Here is a 15,356-nt window from a genome sequence, read left to right as displayed (position 1 = left end):
ATCACAGGGCAGCATGGCTGGCACAATGATTAGCAACAGCGATCAAGACTTGGGTGCGAATCCCGTGCTGTCTGTAAGAAATTTGTACGATCCGGGGCTTCAGTTTCCTCCCACTGTTCAAAATGTACTGGTGGTTGTAGGTTAATTGGGTGGCACAGGCTTGTGGGCCAAAATGACCTGTTATCGTAATGTATGTCTAAATTTAAAATTTATCTACATTAATGTGGGTTTGGAGTTGCATGTAAGCCAGACAAGGTAAGAGCAGAAATAGGCCATTCAGTCCATCAAGTCTGCCCTGTTGTTGAATTATGAGCTGATCCATTTTCTCATTCAGACCCATTGCCCAGCCTTTTCCCCAGAAACCTATCAATCTCTTCCTGGCCTCCACAACCGGCTGTGGCAACAGATTCACCACCTTCTGGCTGAAGAAATTCCTCCACATCTCCGTTCTAAGCGGACGCCCTTAGATCCTGAAGCAGACCCTTCAGCCCATTAAATCCATATCGACCATCAAGAACCATTTTATTCTCCCCCATTCCCATCAACCCCTTCACTGCTGGTCCCTCTAAGCTGTGCACATGTGCGTACGCACACACATTTTGCAACCAGCTCACAAAGGAAATGAATCTGCGCACAAAAGATGAGTTACCTAACAACAAACTGAACATAGTTCAACGTATAGAATAAAATCTTAACTAAATCTGTTACTTGGAAGAATGCAATCATACCTGTACTATATTAAAACATGCCAGTACAGTTTTATTAGCCGTGAAAGACAGGCAGTGCCAAAATTATCTTGAAACAATTTCAAGTTTACATTTACTGAAGCACAACATAAGATTTTTGCACACACTAACGACTAAAAATTAGAGGGAACATTGCTACTCACCCACCCCAGTGGCCAATTAACTCACCGACCTACATGTAGATTCATGGCACTGAAACATTCTACACATAGACTCCTAAGAAAAGAGGGTTATGGGTGTGAGGTGGGAAGAAGTTAGATTGTTGTGCAGTAGGTTCACATAGGTCGGCACATTTTTGTGGGCCAAAAAGCCTATACTATGTTGTATTGCGCTCTCTATCGAGTGTCCTGGACGGCTACATCACTGGGCTGTACAGTTGCAGCAAAGAAATAGATTGGAGGTAAATCCACGGGATCATAACAGTGGCGGAGAGGATCACTGGAGCGTCCCTCCCTCGCACTGACGTGATTTACTGAGATTGTGGTTTGAAGAGGGCGTGCAAAATCAATGAGGACCCCTTCCACCCAGTATGCAGCATCTTTCAGCTGTTCCCGGCAGGAGTATCAGAGCAGCACCACCAGGCTGAGGAACAGCTTCTTCCCACGGGCACTGAGAACACTGAATGACCAAAGGAACTGCTCATACCGACCCTTCGAGACTCTCATATTTAACCATATAACCACATAACCACTTACAGCACAGAACAGGCCAGTTCGGCCCTACTAGTCCATGCCGTAACAAATCCCACCCTCCTAGTCCCACTGACCAGCACCCAGTCCATACCCCTCCAGTCCTCTCAGGACTCTTAGGACAAAGTCCTCTTAGGAAACAATATTTATTTATTTATGTGTCCTGCATGTTTATTGTCTGTCTTGTATGCGTGTAATGTCCAATTGTGTGTCTGTGTGTTTTTCCATTGAGGCCCAGCGAGCGTTGTTTCATCGGGTTGCACCCTTGCACTCAGATGACAATAAACTTGATGAGATGGAAAGGGAGAATCCAGCGGGGTCAGGTGGAGAACATGCAAACTCCACACAGACAGCACCCAAGAGAAGGATGGGGCCCAGATGAAGCAGCTGCTTCACCTTCAGCGAGCTCATTTCCACCTGAGGTCACAATGCCTAACATTTTAATTCCAAGTCGAGATAATGACTTGAAATTTGATTCCTCTGCCGCCTTGGTGGATTTGAACTCGTTATTTGATCAAAGATGCCAGTTCAGAGTGCATCTGTACCCTTGGGCAGACGGCACAGAGTGGAGTCACAGAGGTGGTTTACCTTGGAATTTGTTACCACAGGTGGCTGTGGAGGCCAGGTCATTGAGTGGATTTAAGGCAAAGCTTGATAGGTATCCGATCTATCAGGCTATCAAAGGAGATGGCAGGAGAGTCAGGCCGAGTGGGTGAACGGATCAGCTCACAATGGAATGGCAGAAAGGACTTGATGGGCCAAACGGCCGACTTTTGCTCCTATATCTTTATGGCCTTATTTCCCCAACCCAAGCAGACTTTCACTGTCCTAGTTTGCCGACTAAACTGCTTTAATGAAACTCAGCAGAGGTTTAGGAAACAAAGTCCAGATTTATTGTCAGAGTACATAGAGGACATCACATACAGCCCAGAGATTCCTTCTCCTGCAGGTGAGGCAGAATTACCACTTATTGGTAGTGCAAAAAATCTTGAGGGTGGGGAGGGTTTTGCCTGTGATTTCCCAGGCTCTGCCCACTGACTTTTGCAGGGTTTGACATTCAGTGGTATTGGTGTCCCCATACCAGAACGTGATGCAGCCGGTCATATTGAAACATATCCAAACACATTGAACCTTTGCCCTGTTTTTGGAACAGCCATAGCATCAAGTTCAGCAATTTCTGGGCTTAATTATTTAAGGTGGCACATGTTCACCTACATTTTTCCAGATCCATCCTTTGTAATATTCTCTCTCCCTCATAGCAAACTTCACCTGCTCTTCGTACCATCAGCCCTGGTGAATTCATTTCTCCTTTCTATTCCAGTTCACACCTTCTCTCTGCCCTTCCCCACACCTCCTGTATCAGGACTCGTAAACCTTGATGAAGGGGCTCCCACCCAAAATATTGAGGATTCCTTCTCTCCCACTGGTGCTGATCGGCCCACTGAGTTCCTCTAGTGCAGCGGTTCTCAACCGTTTTCTTTCCACTCACATCCCAGTTTAAGTAATCCCTTTGCCATCGATGCTCTGTGATCAGTAAGGGATTGCTTAAGGTGGGATGTGGGTAGGAAGGGAAGGTTGAGAATTACTGCTCTTGACCCAATTGTTAGTGAAATATTTTGCTTGAGAAAAATTATAATTGGTCCATTTCCTTTGGAATTCTGAAATCGTGCACATAACGAGTCAATGAGGGACGATTAAAACAGTGGTTTTCAAATGCTTTCTTTCCACTCACATCCCAACTTAAGCAATTCCTTACTAATCACAGAGCACCAATGGCACAGGGATTGCTTAAAGTGGGATGTGAGTGGAAAGAAAAAGCTTGAGAATCACTGTTCTAGCGGATTGTTTTTTGTTCCAGATTTCAGAAAAGTTAAAGTCCAAAATTCTGAATGCCAGAAATCTGGATCACCTGAGAATCCAGACTTCTTGAAAACTCTCACCTGAAATTTGGATCACCCAAGAATTTGGGTTGGTCCGGACCAACCCAATCCTCAAGCAGTCCAGACTTTGGGTCTTTTACTGTATCTGCAGTCGATCATGCGTTATTCCCACTTCTGAAGTTGACTGCACATTGGGGCTTTGAAGGAAACATCACAAAGGATTGCAAGGAATAGCTTGAAGAAATTCTGTGCTGTGGTCAAATTGGGAGTCAGAGCCAATCTGGGTAATTGCAAGATAATTTAATTTAAACCGTATGGTTAATTTAAATCTGCTCATTAAGGGAGAAATTACAAGATGCCTTGAAAAGAAAGATTATTTAAAAACAGTGAATGTGGACTTCAGAGAAGAAAATGACAGTTGGGAAACCCACTGGATGGAGAGAACACAAGGGCTGCGGAGAACGCAAAGAAGGATGTACCACCAGGAAGGAGGGACAGGAGCCTGAAGACAAACACCCAGTAGAACAAAAACAACTTCTTCCCCTCCACCATCAGATGAACAAAGAACCACAGATACGACCTCACTTTCTCTTCTTTTCGCATTTAATTATTAATGTTTTTACCCATAATTTAGACATACAGCACAATTACAGGCCATTCTGGTCCACGAGCCTGTCCTGCCCAACTGCACCCAATTAACCTACAATCCCCTCCCACACGTTTTGTAGGAGGAAATTGGAGCCCCCGAGCATACATGGGGAGAACGTACAAACTGCTTACAGACAGCGCGGGATTCGAACCCCAGTCCTAGTCGATGGCTCTGTGAAAGCGTTGAGCTAACTTCTATGTTAACTGTCCCACTCTGCAGTAAAAATCAAAACACAATGCTGGAGAAACTCAGCAGGTGAAACAGGGTGCTTTATGTGGGAAAGATAAAGATTCAGAACCAAGGCTTTGGGCTTGAGCCCTTCATCAAGGCATGTAGGTAAGCGCCCAAACTAAATGGTGGTGGGGGGTGGGGGGGGACGAGCACAGTCCCACAGGCAAGAGGTGGATAAGGGAGGGAGGCCACAACAATAAACGGTGGGGGGGGAGGGGGGATAGCTCTGTGAATGGAGAGGGAAGGGGGCAGAGAGCTGGAGGAAGGGAAACAGTGAATACAAAAGAGTGGGGGAATGTGGAGTGGTTCAGCAGAAAGAGGAGGTTCGATATTAATGCCATCTGGTCGGAGAGGGCCCAGGCGGAATATTAGGTGCTGCTCTTCCAACTTACAGGTGGCCTTGGTTTGGCACCTGTGACGCTGCCACAAAACAATAAATTTTGTGACGTGTTCATGACAATAAATTCTTATCCTGATGCCGTCTTGTCGTTCAGTATGTGAAAGATTCATTTCACATTCATCATTCTACAGTCGGTTATTAAACAACGACCTAAATATTTTTCACCAATTCTTTCCCTGTTGAATGGTTTGATTCTATTTTCTCGATGGTAAAGACCAGAGCCTGTCGTGGGATTGAAGAAGTGTTTGGAATTTAATTGCTCTCTCATCGAGGTACGGACGGAGAGGGCTGTCGGATTTATCCCTGGCTTTTTTTGTTTGAGATATTTATTAGTTTTAAATCATCACTGAACCAAAACAGCTAATTAGTGAAAGCACATTCAAAATTAGATATTTCTGGAATAAACAGAATCCATCCTTATCCTTTTCCTTCTGAATTTCTTTCGATGCAACTTGATCAATATCCAGTTCCTCATTAAAACACACGTTTGGCTGGTAATGAACAAACATTTTTCTGATGTCAGTCTCGGGGTTTGCCGAATCTTGGTCAGTGGTGCTATTCACTTCTTTAATATTTTGATGGCAGACCTGGTGCTTTTAACTGTAGTTTCTTTCTCATTAACTGACAATCACACCCACAGCCACAGTCTGGCTCATGTCACGGGCAGCAAAGCGACCTAGAGGTAGATATTCCGAAAAGCTCTCCACACACATGGGCTTATTTGGAATCATGTCAACAATGGCAAATGACTTTACAAATTTGGGGAAATCTTCCAATTTCTTGCCAGATCGACGATCAATCTTCTCCCTCAGCTCGTTGAACTTGCAGGCAATGTAGGCAATATGACAATCAATGCTGGGGAATAGCCAGGAGCTATCTGACCAAGATGGTTCAGGATAATAACCTGTGCAGAAAAATCCCGCAGCTTCCAATGGAGGATCATTTTTGTTGTTGCCAGCAAGATTGCCCTGGTGGATATCCTTAACAGAAACATTCTTGATGTTGAAACCAACATTGTCACCAGGAAGAGCTTCTTCCAGGGATTCATGTTGCATTTCAACGGATTTCACTTCAGTCTCAATTGAATTGGGAGCAAAGTTAACCAACATAGCTGGTTTCAGAATACCAGTCTCAACATGACCTACTGGTACTGTGCCATTACCACCAATCTTGTAGTCATCCTGGAGAGGAAGGTGAAGAGGTTTCTTAATTGGGCGTTCTGGAGGCAGAATGTTGTCCAGGGCTTCCAACAGAGTGAAACTACTGGCAATGTCATTTTTCCTGCTAATTGACCAACCTTTGAACCAGGCCATTTTCAAACTCCGGTCCAGCATACGGTCACCACTCCAACCAGAGATGGGAACAAATGGCACAGTCATTGGGTTATAGCCAATCTTCTTGATGTATGTACTGAGTTCCTTCTGATTTCATTGTGCCTCACTGTATAGAGGTTCAGTGGAGTCCATCTTGTTGATACCAATAATGAGCTGCTTGACGCCCAAAGTGTAAGCAAGCAGAGCATGCTCCCTTGTTTGTCCATTCTTTGAGATATCTGCTTCAATCTCACCCACACCAGCTGCAACTATGAGCACAGCACAGTCAGCCTGTGACGTTCCAGTAATCATGTTCTTGATAAAATCCCTATGTCCTGGATGTGTAGTACTTTGAAGTTTCAAACTTCCAAAGAGAGATGTCAATGGTTATACCACGCTCACGTTCAGCCTTTAGTTTATCCAAAACCCTGGCATATTTGAAGGATCCTTTGCCCATCTCACTGGCTTCCTTCTCAAATTTATCAATAATTCTCCTCTCAATTCCACCACATTGGTAGATGAGATGACCAGTGGTAGTCGATTTGCCAGAATCGACATGTCCAATGACAACAATGTTGATGTGAGTCTTTTCCTTGCCCATTTTTAACATTGGAATGAGTATGTTTGGAAAGAGCCACAAACGTCGCTTTGGTTGACTCGGAGACTAAAGGGATTTATCCCTGGCTTGAGTGCACTGCAATGAGATAATGTCATAGGTTTGTGGCCTCAGCACATGGCCCCATGGAGATATACTTCAGTGTTAAACAATGTGAGCAGCACTGCAAAATTATACCAAAACCGGTGTGAGACAAACTGGGTGGCACAGTTGGTGCAGCGGTTAGCTCAATGCTGTTACAGCACCAGCGACCAGGGTTCGAATCCTGTGCTGTCTGTAAAGAGTTTGTACATTCTCTCCCGTGTCTGCATAGGTTTTGTCTGGGTGCTCTGGTTTCCTCCCACCCTTCAAAGCTTACAGGGGTTGTAGGTTAATTGGCTGTAACCGGGCGACACGGGCTTGTAGGCCGGAAGGGCCTGTTACCATGCTGTAGGTCTAAATTAAATTAAATTCTTTATTTTGTTCTCAATTCATTAAAGAGAAATAATTTTGGTGAGCAGAATTTCAGACTATCTTTGAATACATTAAGTAATACTGGAATTTCCCTACTGCAAAACCATAGAATATTACAGCAGAGAAGAGACCAATATACATATTCCAGCTTTTCCAAGATTAGAACTACAATTATTTTTATAATTCCAGTATATTCAATGATCTGGATTGGGGCTCACTGGAACCCAATGAAGGAAAATGGGAGCCATTAAACTTAGACGCAAAGCCAAAATATTTTGTAAGTAGTTAGAAGCTCCACAAGCCCGGACTGCCCAATTTCATCCAATTCACCTACACCCCCGGTATGTTTTGAACAGTGGGAAAGAACCAGCATGGCCGGAGGAAACCCATGCAGTCATGGGGTGAACATACAAATTCCTTACAGTCAGTGCTGGATTCAAACCACATTGGCTTGAATCTGTCACAGCGCTACAATAACCGTGCCACCCTTTGCTTTATGCTAATCTCTCCATGTCTTCTCGTTGTGGCAGACACTATATTTCAAAAGCATTTTAGATCATCTTGAAAGGGTCCTAAAAGGACCTTTCCCTTCTTCTGTAAAATTGGTGCCTTGGGGTACAATCTCCTTCCCACTGCTTCAAGCAAATAATGCAGAGATTGCCAACAATCTGGATTGGAACCCAATGAAGGAAAATGGGAGCCATTAAACTTAGACTCAAAGTCAAAATATTTTGTAAATAGTGAGAAGGTGGGATATCTGTGAGGTTTAGAGTCACACACCATGGAACGGGCCCCTTTGACCCAACTCATCCATGCGGACCAAGCTGGCGTTGCTGCTAGTTCCATTTGCCATCATTTGGTCCATATCCTTCAGTAGTGCGGAGGGTCACGTGACCTCTCTGGTGGGAACCTGGTCAGAAGCCACCACATCTGTCCATCTGTTCTTCTTAACTAATCTTAGTACTGTACCTGTTGCGTGGTGGGTAGTGGGTAGTGTTCCTTTACATCAGTGGTTTTCAAACTTTTACTTTCCACTCACGTGCCACTTTAATTAATCCCTTACTCATCACAGAGCACCTCTGGCACCATGAATACTTAAGGTGGCATGTGAGTGGAAAGAAAAAGTTTGAAAACCACTGCTCTACATTATATCTATGTCTAGCGTAGTTGAGAGATATTGCTTGTTTAGTTGTGCCCAGTGCATGAGTGAGTGAGTGGGATTCCCTTCGGTGAATTTCCCCCACGGGCAAATAAAGACTTTTGTTGCAACCGATCCAGGTCCAGACTCCCTGCTTCTCGGACTTGTTTGAAAGCCACTGCTCGACATTATATTTTATATGTTATATATATATGATATATAATATTATATACAAGTTATATATATGTTTATATATAAATGTTATATATATTTTATTATATATAATATAATATATTATAACATATATTATATCATATATGTTTTATATATATGTTTGAAAACCACTGCTCTACATTATATCTATGTCTAGCGTAGTTGAGAGATATTGCTTGTTTAGTTGTGCCCAGTCCATGAGTGAGTGAGTGTGATTTTCTTCAGCGAATTTCCCTCACGGACAAATAAAGACTTTTGTTGCAACCGATCCAGGTCCAGACTCCCTGCTTCTCGGACTTGTTTGAAAGCCACTGCTCGACATTATATTTTATATAAGTTATATATATATGATATATAATATTATATACAAGTTATATATATGTTTATATATATATATATATATATTTATTTATCTATATATATATGTGTTATATATATTTTATTATATATAATATAATATATTATAACATATATTATATCATATATGTTTTATATATATAATATGTTTGAAAACCACTGCTCTACATTATATCTATGTCTAGCGTAGTTGAGAGATATTGCTTGTTTAATTGTGCCCAGTTCATGAGTGAGTGAGTGTGATTTTCTTCAGCGAATTTCCCTCACGGACAAATAAAGACTTTTGTTGCAACTGATCCAGGTCCAGACTCCCTGCTTCTTGGACTTGTCCTACTTGTTCCTCACATAACTCCTTCCCGTCCATCCTGAGGTCATGCATTGAAATCTCACGGGTGAGGACAGCTGCAAAATGGTTAGAAAGGCCAGTGGCTCAATAGTCCTTATCAGAGGTAGGCTTGAATGCCAGCAAACAGGGCAACTGCTTCCAGGGCATTGCGAAAGAAGGTCTTGAAAGGTGCATAGTGCAGCAACACACCAGGATTGACCGAGTCAAGTTATGGACCTTTCTTGTCTGGAGTCAAATGAAAATGTATGCATATCGAACAACTCGAAGACCCTTTATTTCTGCATCAATGTACAAATAGAACCTGCCAAGGAAAGTGAAGTCACATCCCATTCCTTCTGAACAAGCAATTAATACGGTTTAATTGGTGCCAATCTGAGAGAGAGAGAGAGAGATTTAACTATAGAAACTGTGGAGACACAATGTCTGTTGTAGATTTAAAACTATCTTTTTAATATTCCTTTCCCTCTCTTATTCCCAGATCCCCTCGTAGAAGGGCTCAGGGATGAGAGGTAGGTTATATATCTTTACCTTCTGTGGTCACTGCAAGACCTGATAAGTTCCTCCAGCATTTCTGTGGGTTAAATACAATCACGGCATCAGCAGTCTTTTGTGTTTTAATCCCTTGAATTATTTCCTTATTTGTCTTTGATTTAACAGAGTTCTTGCTCTGTTATCGAGACTTCCTTCTCAATCCCTCTCGATTTGAGGTTCCCCTCCCGACATGGTAAAGAAGATATTGTGTTGCCTTCCCAGCTCTCTCTGAGATTCTTGTTTATTTCCCCCTGTCATGTTAGGAACTTCAACCTCCAGCAATTCTGCAAGCACATTATTTATTCCTGAGTTGCTGGTCCAGGAGCTGGGGACGATGAACAGGTAGGCCAGACTGACATGTCCCATCCTAAAGGATGTGAGTGAAGGAGGAGCAGTTTCAAATCCACCTGCAGTCTCATCCTTCCACTAACATTGTTAGACTTTTGAAAAAAATCTGAGGTTTATTTAATTAATTGAACTTGAGGGATACCACAGTTGGGGTTTGAACTCGTGTCTCCAGATTAAACCCTCTGGATGACAGGACAGTAATGCATGATAACAAGGTTCAAGGTTCCTTTTTCCATCAGGTAATAATGAATAAATATGTAATATCCATGATATACTTCATGTTGCGCGTGTACTCATGCACTGACCCACCCAGACCACCCATAAATCGGAGGATCAACACATAATATTTCCGCCTGGGCACTCTCCAACCGGATGGCGTTAACATCGACCTCTGGTTTCTGACCTCTGTTCTCCCTCCCTTCCCTTTCCCTTTGTTTTCTTTCCTCAAGCTCTCCTCCCCCTTCCCTCTCCATTCACAGAGCCATCTGCCCCCCTCCCCCTGCTTGCTGGTGCGCCCTCCCTCCCTTATCCACCTCTTGCCTGTGGGACTGTGCTCAACCTCTTCGTCCCCCCTCCCAACTATTTTGTTCGGGCACCTGCCCACATTTTGTCTGTACCTCGATGAAGGACTCAAGCCCAAAATGTTGGTTGTGTATCTTTATCTCTGCTACATAAAGTTTGACCTGCTGAGTTTTTCCAGCATTGTGTCTTTACTTCAATCATAGTGTCTGCAGACTGTCGTGTTTTATTTCCTGATTGAGGAATCTGACAGTGGAGGGGTAGCAGCTGTTCCTGAACCTGGTGGTGTGAGTCTTGTGGCACCTGCACCTCTTTCCTGATGGCAGAAGCGAGAACGGAGCGGCTGCTGGGTGGTGGGGATCCTTGATGATTGCCGCTGCTCTCTGATGGCAGCGTTCACTGTAGATGTTCTTGATGGTGGGGAAGGTTTTGCCTGTGACATCCTGGGCTGAGCCTACTACCTTTAGCAGGGCTTTCTCCTCAGGGGTATTGGTGTCCCCATGCCAGACCATGATTCAGTCACTCAGCACACCTTCCACTACATATCTGTAGAGGTTTGCTGAGGTTTTCAATGTAATGCCAAACTTCTGCAAACCCCTGAGGAATTTGAGGTGCTGACGTGCCTTCATCACGACATGTTGGGTCCAGGAAAGATCCACCGAGTGTGTGACTCCCAAGAAGTTAAATGTGCTCACCCTCTCCACCTCTGACCACTCAATGAAATAGTGACATAGTGAAATATCTGGCATAATAACACTGCACATTTTATTTCACTCCGTCATCTGTACGTCTGACTGCAAGAGGCACTTAGGCAATTCCTGCCGGTGGCGAATCTGTCTGCTTTGCAGCAGGCAAAAAGAAATTTCGTAATATGATGCTGTTTTATTGCTATGACAGTACATTGAATAATCTACCATATAGTTTATCTTTTGGAATATTATGAACTTGGGCCTTAATCACCATCTGAATGTGGATTGATGGCCTCTTGAAGCCATTTACTTATTAATCCTAGATATAAAACCTGAGAGCTGGAGCAGGAGATTGGAAACATCCAAAGGCAAAACATCTCCGATGCACCTCCTTTCTTGATCTTTGGTGGCTCATCCTGGTGCTCCTTTCTCTAAGTCCCTCTCTGCACATTCGCTCCTTATCCTCTGTTCCCCTGTTGCTGGTTCCTTGCGATTCACCTGCTCCTGGTGCGCTGCACCTGCACATTTCACCTGCAGCGGCTCAACCACTCCTGGATCCGAACCCCTTGTTCACTGGGTTCACTGCTTCCCAGTGCCTGCTTGCACCAGATCTAATGTACCTGTCACCGTCGATCCAACATTTTTTTTCTTTGTGTGTCCTGTAAACATGTTTACCCCCAGCCTGCGGACATTTTAATTCAAAATTTGCATTCTTGTTTTAAATTCTCCTCATTCTTCATGTCTCTGCAAATTAGTGGTTCAAGGCACCAGCATCTCTGCCCATTCCCAGTGCTTCACTGGCAGCTATCCTGCAGGCCTGGAGGTCTAGAATCCTCCTCTTAAACCATTCAACTCTCTTAACATCTCCTGCTTTAAGATATTCCTTTTAAAATAATGCTTTGACCTATCTTATCTGATAATGTTCCCTAAAATGTCACTGGGATTTTACTATGCTTACCGAAATTAAGCAGATTGTTACCATTTAATGTTTTACATTCCCTGGGTATATCCTCTCTAATGTATTAACTCTTGCTGTCTCCCTGTCCGTGGTATATACCCCCTCTGTATTTCATTGCTGACCAATTGGCTCTAATCACCTAAAGCTGTCGGAGCCCACCGTGTGATCTCAATGCTCCACCCACATCAGTATTCCCCACTCCTTATGAATATTCCCATCTTCTCTCTGCTTTCACTCTAAAGGATATTATAACTTCTTCCAGTTCCTAAATTAAAAAAAAAATGTAACATTTAAATGTAAACATATAGCACAGTAACAGGCCATTTCAGTGCCGCCCAATTTACACCCCATGAACCTACAACCCCCCCTCCATTACATGTTGAATTGTGGGAGGAAACCGAAGCCCCCAGAGAAAATCCACGCAGGCACAGAGAGAAGATACAAACTCCTTACTGCCAGCGCGGGATTTGAACCCTGGTCCCGCTCGCTGGTGCTGTAAAGGCATTGCACTAACTGCTACGCCAACTGTATCACCCTAGGTTCCCCTGAGGATTATCCTTCAGTTTTTACCCTTGCTTCCTGTTGCTCTCACATTTATATTAACCTTCGTAACTCCCTGTTCCCCAAAGCATCATTCCTTTATATTTTTCTGGCTCTACTCCCTCCTTGGCAATGTCTCTGCATTTCAAACATCTTTCATCTCCTTCCTTTCTGACATGTCCCCATCACCAGATCTTATCCTGCCCAGATTTGGCCAGAGCCCAGACCTCATCTTCTAATTCCCATTTTAAAAGGACTTCCATTCCCAAGTAAACTGCAGCCCATCCTTTGGAGAGCATGGATTGATCCAACTGTGTTTCCTCTACCAGTTCCCCAAGCTTATTAAGATGCACCATCTCTCAGTCTTCAGTGGAGAAGATCCATGGAGAAGATACAAAGATGTTGCAGCCTTGTGGTTTATTTCTTCTGGGTTCTGTTCTCCGCATTATTTCAGAATTTATTGTTATGAACATGTTACAGAAATAGCTTTGTTTTTGTGGCAGCATTGCACTGCAAATATCGCTATAAAATTATGTTTAAAAATAGATATATTTGTGCAAAAATAAGTGAAAATAAGGCAGTGTCTGTGGCTTATTGTCCATTCAAAAATCTGATGGCAGAAGGGGAAAAATCTGTCCTTGTGTTACTAGGTGTTCATCTTCAGGCTTCATAATGGTAGCAGAGAGAAGAAGGCATGGCCTTGGTGGTGGGGGTCCTTGAGGATAGAGGCTGCTTTCTTAAGACACCTCCTCTTGTAGGTGACCTCAATGGAGTGAAGACTGATGACCATGATGGGACTTGCAACCTCATGGCATTTGTCCTGTGCATTGGACCGTGATGCAACCAGTTAGAATGCTCTCCACGGCACACCTGGAGAAACTTGCCAAATCCCCTCCAACTTCTCACAAAGTGTAGCCACAGATGAGCCTCCTTCGACGTGACGGCCCCAGGACACATCCTCGGAGATTCTGACACCCAGGAACTTGAAGTTCTTAACTCCTTCCACTGCTGACTCCTTGACGAGGTGGTTCATGTTCTCCTGATTTTCCCCCTCCTGAAGTCCTTGATCAACTCCTTCTGTCTCATCACAGTTGCTTTAACCTCGACAAATTTCCTTCAAGCCTCTGCTTTTTTCCAGATTGTTTGTGATCAGCTTTTCCTGAACAATTTTCTTTCATCGTGTCCTCCAAAACAGCCACTTGCTGATCAAGACCATCTGATTTTCTCTCTAAAACCTGTTGTAGAGTTTGATTGTGTAGATAAATAATGTGGCACATTTTTAGTTAACTATATTGAAATTATGATGCTTCTTCCAAAATTAATTATCAGCTGTTCATCCATCTCTATGTTCCTGGAGGTATCACCAAATCCAATAGTCCTTGGAGAAGGACAATTGAGTTCCAATATTACCAATCCTGCTTTCTCTACTCTTGTTTTGAGATTGTAGAAGCAGATGTAGAACAAAATAAGACAGAATTCCAATTCCTACTCCTAAACCCTATCAAGGAATCTCCTGCCAAATTTTGGAGGGGGGGGGGGAAATAGGATGAGGTTTACCGATGAAGATCTCTGGGGCAGTCATATCAATGGTTTGCCAGCCTTCATGAGGACTGTGAGGAGATTCGGTATGCCACTTGCAAATCTCGACAGGTGTGGTGTACAGAGCATTCTGGCTGGTTGCATCACTGCCTGGTATGGAGGTGCCAATGTACAGGACAGGAAAAGGCTACAGAGAGTTGTAAACTCGGCCAGAGCCTTCATGGGCATTCACTCCATTAAGGACAGCTACAAGAGGTGGTGTCTCAAGAAAGCAGGATCTCCCACCACCCAGGCCATGTTGTCTTCTCACTGTTATCAGCCTAAAGACAAGTACCCAGCGGCACAAGAACAGCTTCTTCCCCTCTGCCATCAGATTTCAGAATGAACAATGAACCCCAGACACTGCCTCACTTTTTCTCTTCTGCACTAGTTTTTAAAAAAAATGCATTTTATAGCAATTTTTGCAACTGCAAAACAACAAATTTTGTGACACACGTTCATGACAAAACTTCTTGATTGTTATTCTGTTCTGCTCCCTGATTTGATCACCCTCTTTTGACATGGAGAATGGCCAATTGTAATGCAGTAGCAGGGGTATCATCAGATTAAGGGGATATGACAACATTGACATTAGACTAAGTGATCACAGTTCTGTTGACATAGGTCGCGACTCACCAAAAACATGCCCAAATATTTTTCCATAACCTCTTCCACAATTTCAGACAATGAGTTCCAAATCACCATCATTCTCTTGCAAGGAATAAAAAGCACTTCGTGACCACCCCACTAATTTGTCTACCAATTACATTGGACAACACTCCATGCGTACTGACCTTTCTGCTGAAGGGAAGTCTAACTAGGCCCATCATAATTTTATATGCAGTAATTAAATCTCAAGGCATTCACTATTCCAAAGAGAACAGCTTCATAGCAAATCTTTCCTCAGAGCTAAAATTCTCCAGCACTAGAAACGGGGTGTACATTAATTTGTAGCAATGGCAAATGGAAGTTCATAATGGTTAAAAATAGCTGAAAATTGAAGGATTTCACCCCATAAATTTGATTTGTTTTAATATAGAAATGCGCTCTTTAATAATTTGGTGGCATTTGCTATTTTCTGCTTTCCTATTACATTTCAATGAGAGAAATCAATGCGACCCAACCCAAGAATAATTCAAATCATAGTGTCGTCAATGCAACA

General features: G+C 43.3%; 1 pseudogene; it reads right to left on the bottom strand.

Annotated features, from left to right (window-relative positions):
* Window positions 1–5,034: 5,034 nt before the first annotated feature.
* Window positions 5,035–6,548, bottom strand: LOC138748483 (elongation factor 1-alpha 1 pseudogene; annotated as a pseudogene).
* Between the last annotated feature and the right edge of the window lie 8,808 nt (window positions 6,549–15,356).

The sequence above is a fragment of the Narcine bancroftii genome, chromosome 13 (genome assembly GCF_036971445.1).
Source record: "Narcine bancroftii isolate sNarBan1 chromosome 13, sNarBan1.hap1, whole genome shotgun sequence".
NCBI lineage: Eukaryota > Metazoa > Chordata > Chondrichthyes > Torpediniformes > Narcinidae > Narcine > Narcine bancroftii.
This window is presented reverse-complemented; position numbering and strand designations above follow the sequence as displayed.